Source organism: Pleurodeles waltl, chromosome 2_2 (genome assembly GCF_031143425.1).
Source record: "Pleurodeles waltl isolate 20211129_DDA chromosome 2_2, aPleWal1.hap1.20221129, whole genome shotgun sequence".
Lineage (NCBI taxonomy): Eukaryota > Metazoa > Chordata > Amphibia > Caudata > Salamandridae > Pleurodeles > Pleurodeles waltl.
In genome coordinates, this window is record NC_090439.1 from 786,713,525 (window position 1) to 786,733,116 (window position 19,592).

Below are 19,592 nucleotides of genomic sequence, written 5' to 3' on the forward strand. Positions count from 1 at the left end.
GTGCCACGAGTGCTTCATCCTGCCAAGGACTGGGGTAGTGGATGCTATTCTCCACTGGTCCTGGAGGGGGCTTGGTGCCCAGAGTGCTTCATCCTGCCAAGGACTGGGGTAGTGGATGCTTTTCTCCACTGGTTCTGGAGAGGGCTTGGTGCCTAGAGTGCTTCATCCTACCAAGGACTGGGGTATGGGATGCTTTTCTCCACTGGTTCTGGAGAGGGATTGGTGCCCAGAGTGCTGCACATGCAGTGTGGCAGGTCCCATTCCCTCACCTGGGTGTGTGTGCCATGAGAGTGCCTGGGAACAGGTAGCATGAAGCTCCATGGAGTCAGAGACACACTCCACTCTGCTGCAACTTTGCCTGCCACCTGCTGCTACTAACAGTGCTGGGTGTGGTGCCTCATGTACGATGTGCAGGGTCCAGGATGTCTCCTGCAGCCTCAGACGGCTGTCCACTGGGAATGTTTGCCATGTCGGCTGTGGTGGCACTGTTTGTGCATGTCGCGGGGCTGGTGGCGGTGGTTGCGGGGGTGTCTGTGGCAGAGATGCTGCTGGTGGTGCATGTGTCAGCACCTGTGGAGGGAGACACCAGGACGTCTCCTGCAGCCTCGGACGGCTGCTCACTGGGGATGATGCTGGGGACTGTTGCTGAGGTGGCAGATGTGCAGGTGGTGGTGTCCACCTCCATACAGGTTGCTGTTCTGTTTGCCAGAAGGGGTGACACCAGTCCCTCGCTAGGTGGCACACTGGCAGCCCTAATGGGTGCCGCCCGCGATGTTACAGGACTTGCTGGAACCACAGTGCTAGAGGATTTGGCGGCTGAGGTGCTGGGCTGGGACCTGGACATCCTGGCCCTAGGGGGAGGACGGGAGGGAGGTATAGGGAAGAGGTCAATGCTAGCCAGGAAACGTTTTTAGACACAGTGGGACGAGAAGATGGAGTGGGTTTGGGAGTGGAGGAAGAGGTAGTGGTTGTAGAAGGTGTACGTCTGCTGAATTTGGGTGAAGGTGCATGGGTTGGAGGCTGTTGTGAGGTGGATGGCTGTTGAGTGGGTTTGTGCCTGCGTTTGTGTAATTTGGGAGGAGGGCTCACAGACACACTGGGAGAGGACACAAGGGACGTGTGCATGGTAGTGGGGGTGGTGAGTGCACGTGAGCGGTGTGTGGTGATGGGCGTGCTGGTGATGGAGGTAGTGGCTGAGGATGTAGTGCATGCAGGTGTGACTGGAGACGAGACTGGGAGGGAGGTGGAGGACGAGGAGGAGGGGGACACAGTGGAGGCAGTGGATGGTGGTGTGTCTGCATGGGTCTGGTGCTTGTGTGAGTGCCTGTGGGATGTGTTGTGCTTATGTTTGCCATGTCCACTCTTGTGTGTTGATGAGTGTGCATGCTGGTCTGATGGTGTGCTTGGGATAGGCTGAGTTACCGGGTATTGGGTCTGGGTAGTGGACGTTGGAGGGGGAGGCTGGACACAGGGACAATGGCTGCCATCAGTGCTGAGGCCAGAGCCTGAAATGCTCTCTGTTGGGCTGCCACGCCAGAATGAATGCCCTCCAGGTATGCATTTGTTTGCTGCAAATGCCTCTTGACACCCTGGACGGCATTCAAAATGGTTGATTGCCCAACAGTGAGGGATCTCAGGAGGTCAATAGCCTCCTCACTGAGGGCAGTAGGATTGACTGGGGCAGGGCCTGAGGTGCCTGCGGCGAAGGAGATGCCCACCATCCTTGGTGAGCGGGCACGGGAAACTCGATGAGGGGCTGCTGGAAGGGTGGTGCTGGTAGGGGGGTGGTGGCTGTACCTGTTGTTGCGGTGGGCACAGAGGTGCCGCCACTGCAAGGGAGCTCCCATCAGAGGAGGAGTCACTGTCGCTGGTGTCTGCTCCTGTCCCCGTCCTGGGGCTCCCCTCGGCCTCCGTCCCACTGGTGCCTTCAGACTCTGTAAATTCACCCTCCAGGGCCATGTGGGTTGCAGCTCCCTCCGTCTCTGGGGCTAATGCTCCTTTGACAAATGATGCTAATGCACACAAGGACAGGGTGACAAAACAAAAAGGGGGGGAAAGACAGAAGAGACGCATGGTCAATGCCTGCAACACACAGGGAGCAGCCCTATGCACTAGGCCATGCACTAACAGTGCAGGGGAAAAGCACATGCCCATGGGGACTCTGCCTAGACCCATTTGATGCACACCTGGAACCCACAGTAGCCTGACTAGGTGTAGAGGGCCACTACCACCTTTGGGGTTGTAGTGGCACTGAGCCTGCAAAACAATGGATCTACCTTGGCGCATCTGCCCTGGCCTAGGGGAACCCACAGCCCACAGCCCACTTCCCCCACCCAGAAACCTCATAAAGGACGCAGAGTCAGCTGAATGAGACTGTACTCACCCCCTTGTTGCTGCTGTGATGCCCTCAAGCACCCATCCAACTGAGGATATGACACCGCCAGGATCAGGTACATCAGAGGGGTCATGGTGCGACGGGCACCCCTTCCACCGAGGGAGGCTATCCGCAGCTGGGCCTCCGCTGTCTTCTTGCTCCAGCGGCGCAGGTCCTCCCATCTTTTGCGGCAGTGGGTGCTCCGTCTATGGTAGACCCCCAGGGTCCACACTTTCTTGGCGATGGCACGCCAAATCCCTTTCTTCTGGTGGGCGCCGACCTAGAGGAATAGTGAAGTAAGAATGGATGTTACTTCCCCGTCCGGTTCTTCTTACTCATTGTACACAAACCTCCCACCCTGGCCCAGAAAAACATACACTCACCATCCTCACATGCTGGCCTGTGCCTCCCGTCTCTTCCATCCACGACATTCATGTGCCATCATCCATGCACACAGTTTACTCACCTGTTTGTCTGGAGGACCGTAGTGTAGCGTGTACTGGGGAGGACCCCATCCACCAGTTTCTCCAACTTCTCTGCAGTGAAGGCAAGGGCTCTTTCCCCAGACACTCTAGCCATTGTCGCATCCAGACTCAGGTCACAGCAGCACTTGCAGTGTAGGTCCTCTCCTGTTGACGGTCAGGTATCAAGTGAGTGAACAGATAGAAAATGGTGGCCACGTCCGCGGCGGTGCGTACCGTCACCGCAGGTGTACATCGTCATTGGCTCCTGGAACCCATAGGGCCCAATGATAACCAATGCTGAATTGTGCTGCGGTCTTCGACCGCCTACCGCGACGCTGCACAATGCCAGCATAGTAACCTCATTTCCCCTTGTCCCTCCTTACAGGTCAGGCTGCCGACATTTCAGGGGGCCACATGACAGGCCAACTAACTTCGTCACAGCACTTTTGGCCAGGAATACGGACAGACAAAGCCACACACCAATTATATCATGATTGTGCTAAAGCGCCTTGTGAAACCTATGTGGTGTATAACCCTCTGCTCACCCTTCTCCTCCATAGGGCATGTCCGATGGGGCAGGTGATGAGATGTCATCATGCTCCGGTATACAGACCCCTGGTGGACCTGTCGACAATGGAAGACAGACACATCATTATCACCTACAGACTTGATCGTGCCACAATCCAGGAGCTGTGTGCCCAGTTGGAACCAGACCTGATGTCATCTATTCGCCATCCTACAGGAATCCCCCCTCTAGTGCACGTCCTGTCAGTACTCCATTTCCTGGCCATTGGTTCCTTTCAAACAACAGTGGCCATGGCATCAGGGATGTCACAGACAATGTTCTCTAACGTGTTGTCCAGAGTGTTGTCTGCCATGCTGAAACACATGCGCTGCTACATCGTGCTCCCTCAGGTGGAGGATTTGTCCACAGTGAAAGGTGACTTCTATGCTCTGGGACATATCCCCAACATCATTGGTGTCATTGATGGTACACATGTGGCATTTGTCCCCCCCTGCTGGAATGAACAGGTGTCCAGAAACCGCAAAAGCTACCATTCTATGAATGTGTAGATGGTGTGTTTGGCAGACCAGTACATCTCCCATGTGAATGCCAGGTATCCTGGCTCAGTGCATGATGCTTACATTTTGAGGAATAGCAGCATCCCTTGTGTGATGGGGCAACTCCAGAGGCATCGGGTGTGGCTAATAGGTGAGCCTGAGGTCCCAATACAGTTGACATAGGTGTCTGGGTATGGGAGAGTCCCTAAGGGTTGGAGGATGTCTAACAGTTGTCCCTCGATATTTGCAGGTGACTCTGGTTACCCCAACCTGTCATGGCTACTGACCCCAGTGCAGAATCCCAGGACAAGGGCAGAGGAACGCTATAATGAGGCACATGGGTGAACTAGGAGGATAATAGAGCGCACCTTCGGCCTCCCGAAGGCCAGATTCCGGTGCCTCCATCTGACAGGTGGCTCCCTGTACTACTCACCGAAGAAAGCGTGCCAGATAATCGTGGCATGCTGCATGTGGCACAACCTGGCTTTGCGACGCAAGGTGCCTTTTCTGAAGGAGGATGGACCTGATGCTGGTCTTGTGGCAGCTGTGGAGCCGGTAGGCAGTGAAGAAGAGAAGGCAGAAGAAGAAGATATAGACAACCGAAACAACATCATCATGCAATACTTCCAGTGAGACACAGGTGAGAGGATGGCACTGCTTCTCACATATCATACTACTGTAGGACATTGTATAAATCTGTCTTTTTACCTCTGTGTATGGCCCCCGACATGTCACTTTGCCTTTCCATTTCACAGATCTGGGTCCCACTTTGTGCCCTCTGCTATGTTTACTGCTGCCCAACAACTGTGTAATATTGGTATGTGAACATGAACATTGACATTGCTATATTTCTGAGAGGTTGCAATTACACATTTGTGAAAGTACAGACTGACTACAGATTGATTTTTGATTCAAGGGTATTTATTTCTGTGCAAATAAGTGGAGGGTGTGTGCAATGGGCTGGGGTGATGGTGGAGGAATGTCCATGGTAGAGTCCAGTCTCTTGGTCTCACAGGTGCATTGTCCAAGGGGGCATAGGAAGTGGAGTAATGGCAGTTCAAAGTTGTCAGGGTGACAATGTGGAACAAAAGAGTGACAATCAGGAGAGTGTTATTTCCTGGCGGGGGTCTTTGCAATGTTCTCTGTCTTGTTCCTGGATCTCAGGGACCGTCTGCGGGGTGGTTCTCCTTCTACAGCGGGTGGGCTACTGGTGGCCTGTTGGTCCTGTGGTGGGACCTCCTGTCCACTAGCGCCGGCGGAAGTGGAGGGATGTTTATCGTTCAGGCTAGTGTCAGGGGCCCATTTGTGTGCCACTGTGTCCCTCATGGTGTTGGACAGGTCTGCCATCACCCCTGCAATGGTGACCATGGTGGTGTTGATGAACTTCAAGTCCTCCCTGATCCCCAGGTAGTGTTCCTCCTGCAGCCGCTGGGTCTCCTGAAACTTGGCCAGTACCGTGCTCATGGTCTCCTGGGAGTGACGGTATGCTCCCATGATGTTTGAGAGTGCCTCTTGGAGAGTTGGTTCCCTGGGCCTGTCCTCCCCCTGTCGCACAGCAGTCCTCCCAGTTTCCCTGTTGTCCTGTGCCTCTGTCCCATGAACCGTGTGCCCACTGACACTGACCCCGAGTCCCTGATTGTCTTGGGTTGGTGGGTTTGCCTGGGTTCCCTGTAGTGGTGGATACACTGCTGATTGACGTGTCCTGGGGACAGAGGCATGGGACCGCTGGAGGTTGCTGTGGTGGTGTTTCCTGAGGGGGGAGGCTCTGTGGTGTTTTGTGACAGTGGCAGGGGAACTGACTGTCCAGAGGTCCCTGATGGGCTGGGCTGGTCATCTTGATCCAGGCGTGCAGAGCTGCTGTCATCCCTGTGGGCCTCTTCTGTGGGGGGACTGGATATGTCTGGCACCTCCTGTCCGGTGACGTTTGGTATGGGTCCTGTTGGGGTGTAAATGCATAGTTATTGTATCTGTGTGTGCCATCTTGTGCAATGGGTGAGTTACCCTCTACTCCTGTGCTTGCATTATTGTGTTTGCCCTTGTGTGATTCGTGATTTTGGTGTCTAGGTGGGTATCTGTACTGAACATGCTTTCATGCAGGGCTTGGTGTTGGGATGGGTAGGTTGTGATGGTGGGGCATATGTGAGGTGTTGGGGTGATGGGGGTGAGGGTGGGGTATGTGACGGCATGCAGGTGGGGCGGGGGATGTAGTAGTGAAGATATGACTTACCAGAGTCCAGTGCTCCTGCTACTCCTGCAAGGCCCTCAGGATGCAGTATTGCCAACACGTGCTCCTCCCATGTTGTTAGTTGTGGGGGAGGAGGTGAGGGCCCACCGCCAGTCCTCTGCACTGCTACCTAGTGTCTGGATACCACAGAACGCACCTTTCCCCGTAGGTCGTTCCACCTCTTCCCGATGTCATCCCGTGTTCTTGGATGCTGTCCCACTGCGTTGACCCTGTCGACGATTCTCTGCCATAGCTCCATCTTCCTAGCAATGGAGGTGTGCTGCACCTGTGATCCGAATAGCTGTGGCTCTGCCTGGATGATTTCCTCCACCATGACCCTGAGCTCCTCCTCTGAAAACCTGGGGTGTCTTTGAGGTGCCATGATGTGGTGTGGGTGATGTGTGAGGTGCTGTCTGTTGTGATGTGTGAGGGGATGTGTTGGTGTGTGTTGTTTGAGGTGCGTGGATGTTGTATGGGTGATGGTGTTGTGTGTCTGTGGATGCTGGTGTTGTGTTAGCTAATCTCTCTCTCTGGTCTTCTTAAAAAAAGGTCGTTGTAAGGGTTTGTGGGTAATGTGGGTGTGTGTTTTATATTGGATTGGGTGTGGTGTGTGTTTGTGTATCAGGTGTATGTATTTTGAATTGTCCAATGTGGTTGCGTATTGTAAATGTGTGTGTATTTTGAGCGCAGCGGCGTGTACCGCCAATGGATTACCACGGTTGAATGACCGCCGCGTTGATTCGTGGGTCGTGATAGTGTGGGCGTAGTTCTGTTGGCGTGACGGTGTGGGTTTTGGTATCGCCAGTTTATCACTGACCTTTGGTGTGGCGGACTTGTGTGGGTGTCTGTATTGTGGTGGATTCCGAGCTGTGAGCCATAATACCTGTAGCGGAATTCTGCCACCGCAACAGTATGTTGGCGGTCTTCAGCACGGCGGAAAGCGGGATTTACCGCCAGGGTTGTAATGATGGCCAGACTCTCTTTTGCTCTGCTCTCTTTTTGTTACCCATCTGCCTTCCCATTTATCTAATGCTTCCCATGTTTGAATACTTTGGATTAATTCTTTAACAGAATTTTCACTCCAGGTGAGCTCATGTTTGTAATATCTTTTAAATCAAATTCTAATATGTAACTCCTCTTGTTGGGTTTGGATTTCTCAATATCCACTTCACATTCTTCTGCAAGTTCTGATAATTTCTAATGTGCCACTCCTGCTCGGTTTGTGACACCTTTATTCATGAAGCGTAATTCATCTTCATTATATGAGTCAATTCTATTTAATTCAAGTGTTTCCTCAATCATTTCATTTAATTCTAATTTTAATCTTGCCAGATTCAGTGTTCTTTTCCTTTGAGCAACGGTTTTCATTGGGGATGTTCCACTCACTTTCTCCAACCATTCTGTTAACTGCTGAATTGTCAAGCCTTGTAAAGAAACATTATTATTGACATTAGGCACAGATTGTGAAGTATTACATGGCAGACCTGTCACTCTATCAGGAGACACTAGAACTAAATTTGGAATTGAAGACACCAAGGTTTGTGAAATCACAGGACAAGTTTCATTAATATGTGCACCTGTTTTGTCAGAAGTCTGTTTTATTGGAGACATAACTTCTGCAGTAGCATTGAGTTTATCCATTTCTTCATTTGAGTAAAAAGGGTGAAAACATTCTAGCATTAACTAAATTAGGATTCTGCATATTGCTCTAATTATTTGCCTGAAGTACTGAACCAATAGTGACAGGAACTGTTAATGCATCTGGACTTCATGAAGTATTCTGATTACACAAGTAAATAATTCCAGAAATTTGACCTGTAAATACTGAGGAACTCGATTGCAATATTGTTACAGGGGAATACCTTGACATTGTCTGAGCTTGATTAACAACTTTCACATGAGTTACTGAATTAGGTGTAGATTCCACATGAACCATCATTGTTTTCTGAATACTCTGTGGTGATACTGGAGCTGTAATACTCTGTGCAAAACTAACAACAGGGGGCACAGAACTATTGGCCATTTGGCCATTTCTACCCCCCTGTGGGAGCATATCAGCTTATTTCTTTAGGCCTGTCCACTTAGGCACCAGGGATCTTGTGTGTGTGTTTTGTGGGGGGGGGGTGGGCACCCCTTTGGCAAGGGTTGCCACCCAAAGGGGGAATATTACTGCTGGCAATTTCTGCTCCCCTTAGGGGCAGATCGGCCTCTTTTTTTTGTAGGCCCATCTGCAGAAGCCACCAGGACACCGGGTTTGTTTGGGGGGGTTTGTGCCTTTGTTTTTTTGTGTTGGGGGCACAGAACTGTTGGCCATTTCTCACCCCCTTGGGGGCAGATCAGCCTATTTTTTGTAGGCCCATATGCCCCCAAGGGGGGCAGAATCCACTTAGGCGCCAGGGAAAATTTCTAAATGCTTGGTGGCGGGGTATTTGTCAACTGGTGAAGTATTTGCATTTGTGTTTATAACAATGTATTTCTCTTTTTTGTTCTAGTTCAAAGCTTTTGCTTCCTTTGCTGTGGCTCCTTGCAGTTTTGGCAGTGGTTGACCTGCAGTTTGCATAGTTGCATGTTTTAGGTAAGTAAAAACTATTTACTCCAAAGGAGTATTGTTGCCATGCATGAATGACATATTTGTAGGTGGTGTACTAAATGCAGTAGTGTGTGTGAAATTGTCCTTAGATTTGTGCACAATGATATGTGTGTTGTCTTATGTATAATTTGCTTTTCTCTTTTCTTTTTAGTGGGATATCATTGGTGAGAGCTGTGTCTGTGCAGAGCAGTTGCTGGTGATTCTAGCTTTTTCTAGCAAGTGAGTGGTATAGTTTTTGAATACATAACTCTTTGGGATAAAGCCATACTTTGTTTATTACTTATTTTAGACAGTGCTGGTTGTTGTTGGTGCAAGTTACAATTCTTAGAAAGGATCATGGCTAGACACAGAGTGACCACTCAGCAGGTTGTTGGCATGCTTTTTGAGTCGTCTTCTGACCATGATTATGTGACTGACTCTGCATCTGAGGCAGAGGAGGAAGTGAGATTCTGGCAGTGAGTTTTCTGTCTGAGAGGAATCTTCTGATGAGGACGCCAGATGAAGGCCTGTTTTAGAGGAGGACACTGATGTGCCAATAGTGCAGCAGCATGGGGCTGAAAGGTTTCCCATTAGAAGACCTGACACCTGTGTTGCCCCAAACATAGAGCAACCACAGTTGCCGGCCTTTACTGGTTTACCTGGGTATAGAGTAAATACGGAAAACTTTTTGCCTGTCAATTTCTTTGAGTTGTTCATGGATAATGTATTTTTGGAAGAGATTGTTGAGCAGACTAATTTGTATGTGGAGACTTAGGCCTCAGTTTAGAGGTGATTGTGGATTCCCACACATCTGAAAGGGATGAAAAAGTTATTGGGTTTGACTTTTTTGATGGGGTTGATAAAGCAGCTGTTACTGGCTTCTTATTGGTCTACTAGTCCCTTGATGGCAACGGCTATATTACCTGCAACCATGACTCGTAATCGGTATTTGCTTCTTCTTCAGATGCTGCATTTTGTTGACAATGCTTTAGCATTACCACAAGATCACCCTGATTGTGACCATCTTTTTAGGATTAGGCCTGTCCTTGATCATTCTGTAGATCGGTTTGTATGCTCCAGGCAAAGAAATAAGTGTGGACGAGTCTTTGGTCCTGTTCAAGGGGCGTTTGGATTTTAAGCAGTACATTCCTAGCAAGAGGGCATGGTATGGAATTAAAATGCATATGCTGTCTGAAAGTAGTACAGGATATGTGTATAATTTCTGGATCTATACTGGTAGGGATTCCAGTATTGACCCCCTTGGTTGTCCGCCCACTTCTGGAGTTAGCGAGAAAATTGTATGGGAACTTGGTAGACGACTGTTTAACAAAGGTCACAATTTGTACGTGGATAACTTCTACACTGGAGTGCAATTATTCAAGGAATTGTTCAGAGTGGACACTGTTGCTTGTGGCCCAATCCGTTCTAACCGGAAAGGCTATCCATGGGAGCTTGTCTGTAAAAAGGACAGTGCAGTGCATTGCGTAGTAATGAGCTGCTATCTCTGAAATTTTCAGAAAGGACGGATGTGTACATGCTAACTACCATCCATGATGCGAGAACTTCCCCTGTGACTGTTTGGGGTCAGGTTGTGGAAGTGCGCAAACCTGCGTGCATTTTGGAGTACAATAATTAGATGGATGATGTTGATAGAGTAGATCAGAGGTTGGAACCTTACACGTTCCATAAAAAGTTGGCCATCCATTTGTTTCATTTGGCAACTTTTAACACTTTTATTGTGTTCAAGGATTGTTCCCCTGAGTCAAGGAAGAAATTTGTTATATTTCAGGAGTCAGTGATAGAGAGCCTTTTTGTGGTGGAATAGGCAAGGGTTCCTAGAGTAGCAGTGGTGGAAGATGTGGCTAGATTGAAAGATTGCCACTTTCCTTATCACATTAATCCCACTCCCAAAAAAGACTTACCCACTAAGAAATATAAAGTCTGTGACCGAAGAGGTATCCTGAGAGACAGCTGGATGTACTTCCCAGACTGTCCTTCAAAGCCTGTGCTGTGTGTAGCTGGTTGTTTCAGGAGTTCCCACACACAGAAGAATTACTGGGAACTACCGTGAGAATAAACTACCTATTTTATATTTTCATATGTTTCGTTTCACGGTTCGCATTTCTGCCATGTATTTAGTTAGAGCTTTTGTGTTTGTAGTTTTGTACTTATTTGTAATTAGTTAGTGGTTTCTTTGTTGTTTAAAAAAAGTGATGGTGGTGTGCATGGAGTGGCGTTTGGCTGGCGGTGTGCGTGGAGTGGCGCTTGGCTGACGATTTGTATGGAGTGGCGCTTGGCTGGTGGTGTACATGGGGTGGCACTTGGCTGGTGCTGTGCGTGGAGTGGCGCTCGGCTGGCAGTGCGCGTGGAGAGGCGCTTGGCTTGCGGTGTGCGTGGGGTAGAACTTGGCTGGCGATTTGTGTGGATTGGTGCTTGGCTGGCGGTGTGAATAGGGTGGCGCTTGGCTGGTGGTGCGCGTGGAGTGGTGCTTGGCTGGCGGTGTGCGTGGAGTGACACTTTGCTGGCGGTGTGCAAGGATTGGCATTTGGCTGGCGGTGTGCATGGATTGGCACTTGGCTGGCGGTGTAAATATTGACTTGCTGTTGGCCCCTGCAACACATTGCCAGCCAACTCCAGTCCACACACTCACACAGGCATGTGGATGTATGAAAGTGATGGGCCCTTGAATGGCGCTGTCTGCTGATGCGAGTTCTGTAATGTCCTGGGCCTGCAGCTGGCGGCGTGAATGGTCTTGTGCATGTCATGTATGAAATGTGTGTGAATGCACTGTAAAGCGGTTGGTTCCTTGACACAGCTTTACAGCTCACAAGCTTTGTCATTGGTTCCGTTTTTTGGCCTTTTAATTATTAACAGTGCATTTCATTTTTGTGAAATCTCTTGTTAATAAAATTTTATCTACTGAACCATCACTCTCCCTCATACCAAATCCAACCAGTATGTATGGTAAAAATGACAAAACCTGCTCTGCTGTAATCAGGCGTCGCAGCACACCTATGACATGCTAGGTGTCTCGGTAGGACCCCGATGATGAAGCATGCCACCAACTTGGTTGGTGGGTGAGGGGGTCTTTTTAATATAAGCTAAGTGTGTTTCTTTTCACAATTTTAGTGTTTGGAACATCACAGAAGGATGTGGATACATCAAAATGATCTATTACAAAACTACCTCTTGTTCTGGGGGGGTCACCTGCGTTTTTGGTCCTGAGTGCAGCCTTCATCTAGGGAAACCTACCAAATGCAGACATTTTTAAAAAATAGACACCCGGGGGAGTCCGGGGAGGTGTGGCTTGCGTGGGTCCCCCAACATTGTCTTACCCAGACTTGTCTGCAAACCTCAAAATTTGCTTAAAATCATATTTTCTTCACTTTTCTATGGTGGATCACTGCGCCGGAACAAATTTCCCATCACCCAGCGTTCCCTTCAGTCTCCTAAGTAAAATGATACCTCACTTGTGTGGGTCCCCAAAGCAGAGTCAGACTAAAACTTGATAAAAGAAAGAATTGTGCTTATCAACTCGCTGTGCTATCCCCTCAATCTCTACACGTTTTGGCCTTTTTCTTTTGCAGGCACCTGGGTCACCCACACAAGTGAGGTATAATTTTTATCGTCAGACCGAGGGGAGCATTGGGTGGTAGGAAATTTGTACAGGCACAGTGTTCCTACAAAGGAAAGTGTGGAAAATGTTTTTTGTTTTTAGCTATAATTGACATTTGCAGAGGAGTCTGGGTAAGAACATTTTGGAGGATCCCTGCAAGCCACACCTCCCTGGACTTTATCGGGTGTCTACTTTTTAAAAATGTTTGGGTTTGGTAGGTTTCCCTAGATGACTGCTGCACCGCGGACCAAAAACGTAGTGCCCCCCCCCCACACAAAAACAGGTAGTTTTCTAATAGATCATTTTGATGTCTCCATGTTGTGTCTTGGGGCATTTCCTGTTGCAGGCACTAGTTGGTGGCTCCCCTCAGATTCCAGAACTTTCCACCACCGAAATGTAAGGAAAAAGTGTTTTTTTGCCAAATTGTGAGGTTTGCAAAGGATTCTGGGTGATAGAACCTGGTGAGAGCCCCACAAGTCACCCCTTTCTGGATTCCCTTAGATGTATAGTTTTTAAAAATGTATAGGTTTGCTAGGTTCACCTAGGTGTCGGGTGAGCTAGAAGCCAAAATCCACAGCAAGGCACTTTGCAAAAAACAGGTCAGTTTTCTTTAGGAAAATGTGATGTGTCCATGTTGTGTTTTGCGGCATTTCCTGTCACGGGCAGTAGGCCTACTCACACAAGTGAGGTATCATTTTTATCGAGAGACTTGGGGAAATGCTGGGTAGAAGGAATTTTGTGGCTCCCCTCAGATTCCAGAACTTTCCATCACCGAAATGTGAGGACAAGGTGTTTTCTTGGCAACTTTTTGAGGTTTGCAAAGGATTTTGGGAAATAGGACCTGGTGAGAGCCCCACAAGTCACCCCATCCCGGATTACCCTAGTTGTTGAGTTTTAAAAAATGTATAGGTTTGCTATGTTTCCCTAGGTGCCGGCTGAGCTAGAGGTCAAAATCCACAGCTAAGCACTTTGCAAAAACCAGGTCAGTTTTCTTTAGGGAAATGTGATGTGTTGACGTTGTGTTTTAGGGCATTTCCTGTCACGGGCATTAGACCTACCCACACAAGTGAGGTACCATTTTTATCTGGAGACTTGGGGGAACCCTCTGATTCTAGAACTTTCCATCAATTAAATGTGAGGAAAAAGTGTTTTTTTGACAATTTTTTAGGTTTGCAATGGATTCTGGGTAATAGAACATGGTGAGAGCCCCACAAATCACCTCATTTTAGATTCATAGGTGCCGACTGAGCTAGAGGCCAAAATCTACAGTCAGGCACTTTCCAAAAAATAGGTTTGTTTTCTTTGAGAAAATGTAATGTGCCCATGTTGTGTTTTGGGGCTTTCCTGTCGCAGGCACTAGGCCTACCCACACAAGTGAGGTACCATATGTATCGGGAGACTTGGGGGAATGCTGGGCGGTAGGAAATGTGTGGCTCCTCTTAGATTCCAGAACTTTCCATCATCAAAATGTGAAGAAAAAGTGGTTTTCTTTTGCCACTTTTTGAGGTTTGCAAAGGATTCTGGTACTAAAACCTGGCGAGAGCCCCACAAGTCACCCCTTTTTGGATTCCCCTAGGTGTCTAGTTTTCACAAATGCACAGGTTTGGTAGGTTTCTGTGAGCTACAGGCTAAAATCCACAGCTAGGCACTTTCCGGAAAATACGTCAGATTTCAATGTAAAAATGTGATGTGTCCATGCTGCGTTTCCTGTTGCGGGTATTAGGCCTACCCACATAAGTGAGGTGTCATTTTTACTGGGAGACTTGGGGGAACACAGAATAGAAGGAAAGGTGTTATTGCCCCTTGTCTTTCTCTACATTTTGTCCCTCCAAATGTAAGACAGTGTGTAAAAAAACTTCTATTTGAGAAATGCTCTGTAATTCTCATGCTTGTATGGGCACCCTGGAATTCAGAGATGTGCAAATAACCACTGCTTCACAACACCTTATCTTGTGCCCATTTTGAAAATACAAAGGTTTCCTTGCTACCTATTTTTGACTTGTTATATTTTACCAATAAATTGATGTATACCCAGCATACAATGAAAACCCATTGCAAGGTGCAGCTCCTTTATTGGCTCTGTGTACCTATTGTTCTTGGTGAACCTACAAGCCCTATATATACCCGCAACCAGAAGAGTCCAGCAAAAATAACAGTATATTGCTTTTGAAAATTTGACATCGCCGGAAAAAGTTACAGAGTAAAACATGGAGAAAAATTGCTGTTTTTTTCAGCTCCATTTCAATATTTTTTTATTTCAGCTGTTATTTTCTGTGGGACAACCTTGAAGGATCTACACAAATGACCCCTTGCTGAATTCAAAATGTTGTCTACTTTTTTTAGAAATATTTAGGTGTCTGGGATCCAGCATTGGTTTCACACCCATTTCTGTCACTAACTGGAAGGAGGCGAAAAGCACAGAAAATAGTAAAAATGGGGTATGTCCCAGTAAAATGCCAAAATGGTGTTGAAATCTGTGGTTTTCTGATTCCAGTCTGCCTGTTCCTGAAAGCTAGGAAGATTGTGAATTTAGCACCACAAACGCTTTGTTGATGCCATTTTCAGGGGAAAAAACATGTGACTTCTTCTGTAGCCCTTTTTTCCCTTTTTTAAAAATAAAAAAAAACAATTGCTGTGTTTTGGCTAATTTCTTGGTTTGTTTCAGGGCAACCCACAAACTCTGGGTACTTATAGAATAACTAGGATGTTGGGGAAAAATGACACACATTTGGCATGGGTAGCTTATGTGGACAAAACGTTATGGGGCCTAAGCGCAAGCTGCCCCACATAGCCAAAAAAAAGGCCTGGCAACTGAGGGGGAAAAGGCCTGGCAGCGAAGGGGTTAACAATGCTAAGGTCAAGTAAATGAGGCACACAACTAAATGATAGCAATACAGAAACAACACAGGTTGTCCAAAGCATCTGAAGAATCATAGCCTAATAAGAGAAATTAGCATTAGACACTCTAAAAGAATTACACAGGATAGCAACAGAATTATCTGAGAAATGACAACAGACTTCATTAATTGTGCAGCTGGATCAATTATAATAAATTAATAAACATTTAAATCAAAATTTGAGTTTGACATCCTAGATACCATACTCTAATTCGAAAAGCATGTGTGGGGCTGGAACTTGGCACATGCAAAAAAGAAAAGTAAGACAAAAATTAATTCAGAAAAACACCTAATTATGGCGTTAATAATGATGGTTGGATTCGTAAAGGGAAAAGCCTGCAAAGAAAACCAAAATGCACATTGGTTATACCTCTCCTAAATGAGACAACAGCCATCAGATTATTCGCCAGCGGAGTACAGGAACAGCAGGTCTTCAGGAATCAGCATCAGGAACATGGACAGGGGCAACAGTTCAGTAATGTTGGGCTTACGGTATCTAAACTGTTAAAATCATAAGTAGCTGGACAGGAGAGCTGCACAGAATTGAAACTAGCAAGAGCTGAACAGAACTGAATTGAAAAGAAACTGAACGGAATCTGGCTTACATCACCTAAATCTTTTCTTAATTAAAGTCCCAAAATCACTAGCTAGGCTTCTATTGGACAAGACTATGAGGTGTGCTAGTGAGCAACCAATTGAATTACATCTTTTCTTCATGTTGTATCTTTCTTCATTCCTTCTCCAAGATAGGCTCATGTTAATGCTCGTCTCTGGTCGGCAGTTTCCACAGAATATTAACATTGTAGGAAACAGCATAGAACATGACATTTAGCTAACATTACTTCCTACCAAAAACTAATGCCCATTGTTAAAACTTGCAATTATTATCATAAGGAAATACAGAACAAGCAGGACAGTAGATTTCCACTGTGAGCTTTCAATGAGATGTCTCATAAACAATGTTGCCAAAACCATTTTAGTAAAGTCTGCATAACATTTTAACATTGTGCTTCCGGACAAATCCTAAAACATAAGCCTTTTTACTAATGCTAATACATGAAAAATAAAACATTTGTAATTAATAATTTCACATCATTAGTTTTGCTTGTTAATTTTAACCATCTTTTGTCAGTCACAATACATTTTCACAGTCATTTATTTTTTCACATTGAACTCGATATGGCTGACACCTAAAAGCCAAGGGTGGGTCTTCCATGAGGGCAGATGAGCGTCGCAACCCCGCCAGCAGCAACCACTGGAAATCAATTCACAAGGAAGGGATAATAAATTGTGTTTATTATCCCTTCCTTGTGAAAGGTGAGGGCTACAGGCTGAGACGAGCTGAGGGGACTGCTCTGTGCACTCCCTTCAGCGCGCATGTGTGTTTGGCCGGCCTGAGACAGCCGGCCAAACACATGCGCACAGGGCTCTCTCCAGCCCAGCAACACAGTTTCTGGGCTGGAGAGAGCCTGCGCAGGCTCCCAATCTGCCTAGGAGCACCCTGGCTGGGCGCTCCCAGCCATTCCTGATGCTGCTTTGAGCAGCGTCAGGATTGGCTATAGGGCAGGCTGGAAGCCTGTGCCTACAGCCGGGAGCAGAGACTGAGGAGCAGCGCAGTTCTCCAGGTGGCAAGCCCCGGTAAGGTTATTATTTATTTATTTTGTTAATATTCCCCCTATGCGAGCACGACACCCCGCCCCCTCTAACACCGTGAGCCGCGACTGCTATCAGCTGCATTTTAAACATGGACGTTTTACATTTCTAATAAGAGTTTCTCTAAATTATGCCTTTTAGTATACATTATTTGTTACGTTTTGGTTACTCAAATTTTCTTAACAATGCTTGCTCTCTCATCCTTTGGCCTGGTGCCCCTGTGCCTGCTGCACCATTGATAACTACACCCATGGGTACCACAACCACTGCCGTAGAGGTTGCGGCCAATGCGTCTTGTCCCAGAGTAACATGGAAGCAGTGCTGAGACCTGCCTCCCTTTCGACTGAAAGAAATACAAGTACTAAGTATCTGATAAAACCTGTCGATTTAAAGCAATGGTTGCAGACCGGGCAGTAAGGTGCCGAGCAGCAAACTAAATCATTAATCTGGTTAAATACAGCACCTATTATTTACAGAGCCTTGTTACATAGCAAAAGAACTAAAGAACTGTGGCACGGAGCACTATATAAAAAACTGTTCTTAATTAGTGATAGCAGGCTTTGTTAGCTAGCACCGAATGCTGCCACCTAGACCTGCGTCCACAGGAGCGGCTGACTTGTGGTCTCAAGCCCTGCGTGGATGTAAGCAGGACGACAACATCTGCAGCAGAGGAGTGTGGACCGATGACATGAGCGAACTTTATTAACCTCTGCTTGGCTTCTGAAACATCGCTGTACTTCAGCAGGCCTGTCTAGGCACACGAGCCCCACGCCAGGACGCGACGCGATTGCTTCCAAGACGCGGTCCTGTTCTAGCTTGCCAGGAACCTGACACGCCCTGGGCCTCTGGCTTCACAGGAAGCCCTGCTTCGGCTCTCCGAGGGCGGGTCTCGCGTGCTCGCTGTACATAAATACCGCACTCCTGCCAGGATCTGGGACAGCTTTTACATGTGGGCTTCCTCCTCTGTGCCAGACGCTCCGCCTTCCTCATCTCCGCCTCCAGTAGCTCTTCATCTCCCTGAGGCATCTTGTTCTGCGCGTCACGCAGCTCCAATAGGGTGCTTTCTTGGAACCTGGAAAATGGTCTCCAGTGACAACTTTGACGAATACATGAAAGAACTAGGCAGGACATTCTTTACCTGTCCCTGCCCTCTAAAATGCGGCGCCTGTTTCTATCGCCCTATTGTTGATAGCCTTCTACATTGCCTCTTATAAGAACTTTTATTTACTGAACAATATAAACAAGCAGGTCGCGCGTTCTACCTTTTCATTCGGCTCAAGGCCCGAGTTACCCCTCACAGACAATTGCAGAAAAACAAACTCTATACTCCTCGTTGTGTTTTTATGTCTTTTTCCCTTTCAGTTCGACAAAAATGGGCGATTTGTGAAACCAGAAATCTCTGCAGCCATAGGATAATCCCCGTCTACTAATAAGCAACATTTGTGGAATCCCAATTGAGCCCTGGCGAGGAAACACGTGAAGAAACATGAACAGTAGCAGTCTAAAATGGAATTGCAGGCAGCGATCTTTGTTGGCACGGTTTATTCAACTTTATTTTACCTGAGAAAAAGAATGGCAAACGGAGTGTGCTCTGCATTTTCACATTTAATACCTTCAGGTCGTTTGTGGAATGTCCTGCGCCTTAGTCTGGACATTTCAGCCACCAGGCCTGCTGCTTCTGCGGCCCTTAGGGCACTGCTGCATGAAGTGCCCACGGGCATAGCACCAAGACTGTTCATGTGATATTAGCTTGTTTTGATGAGCCCTGGATATGCCTAACCTTAGAGTTACTAAAATATACTCGATCAGTTTCTGTTATTGTTCTTAACTAGGAAAATAATAATAGTGATGTGTATTATTATCATTACAAGCACTTTAGAAACAAACTTTGTATAGTAAACATAAACTTTATTAGTAAATAGGCCAAGATGTGTGGGCTTCTGAAATCGAACGCATTCTCCATCGAGAGTGCCTAGAATAAATAAAAAAAATGTATTAATTCCATAAGAGCGGGCAGTATACTTTTTAGAGTGCTTTAGAAGTCAACTTTAAGGATTGTGTAAACTTAATAAGCGTTTTTATTTAGTGATTGTGTTAAATGGCACAGAAAACGGCACAGTGTTTCCGTTTCTCCTCTACTCGAGTTACCTTCACAGTAGGGTGACCACCTGGCCTTGAGGCAAATTCTGGACAGGACTGTTAAAAATTCAGGACAAAGGGTCAAAATTCAGGACAAAAATTCAGGACAAAGGGTCAAAATTCAGGACAAAAATTCAAGAACAAACGTCAGTTTTACAGACACGCGCAAGAGAGGCCATGCCTCACTATGTTGTCGGTGCATTTATTTACTCTTTTTTAACATAGCACTATTTATTCACTGTGGACCTTTTGTGTTTGCCTCCTGGTATGCTACATTCAGGTGTCACATTACGTCCTTGTTCAGTAGTAAATTAATGCCCTTCAGTACTGCGGCAAGGCCATCACCCCTACCCAAATCTACCCGATCTTTCCTGAAGAGAAAGTAACAGCAACATTTTGATTATGTTTCTGAACATTTAAAAACCCCTGGCAAACAGTTTGGGACACATTAAGGTAATTAACCTTATGCTAGTTTTAACAAATTGAACAAAAACATCTGGCTTACCCCAACCGCCCATGGACTTTCAACCTAATTTTTTTTAAAGAGGCAGGGCAGATGGTGTGGGCGACAGTCTCACACCTAATGTCAGGATG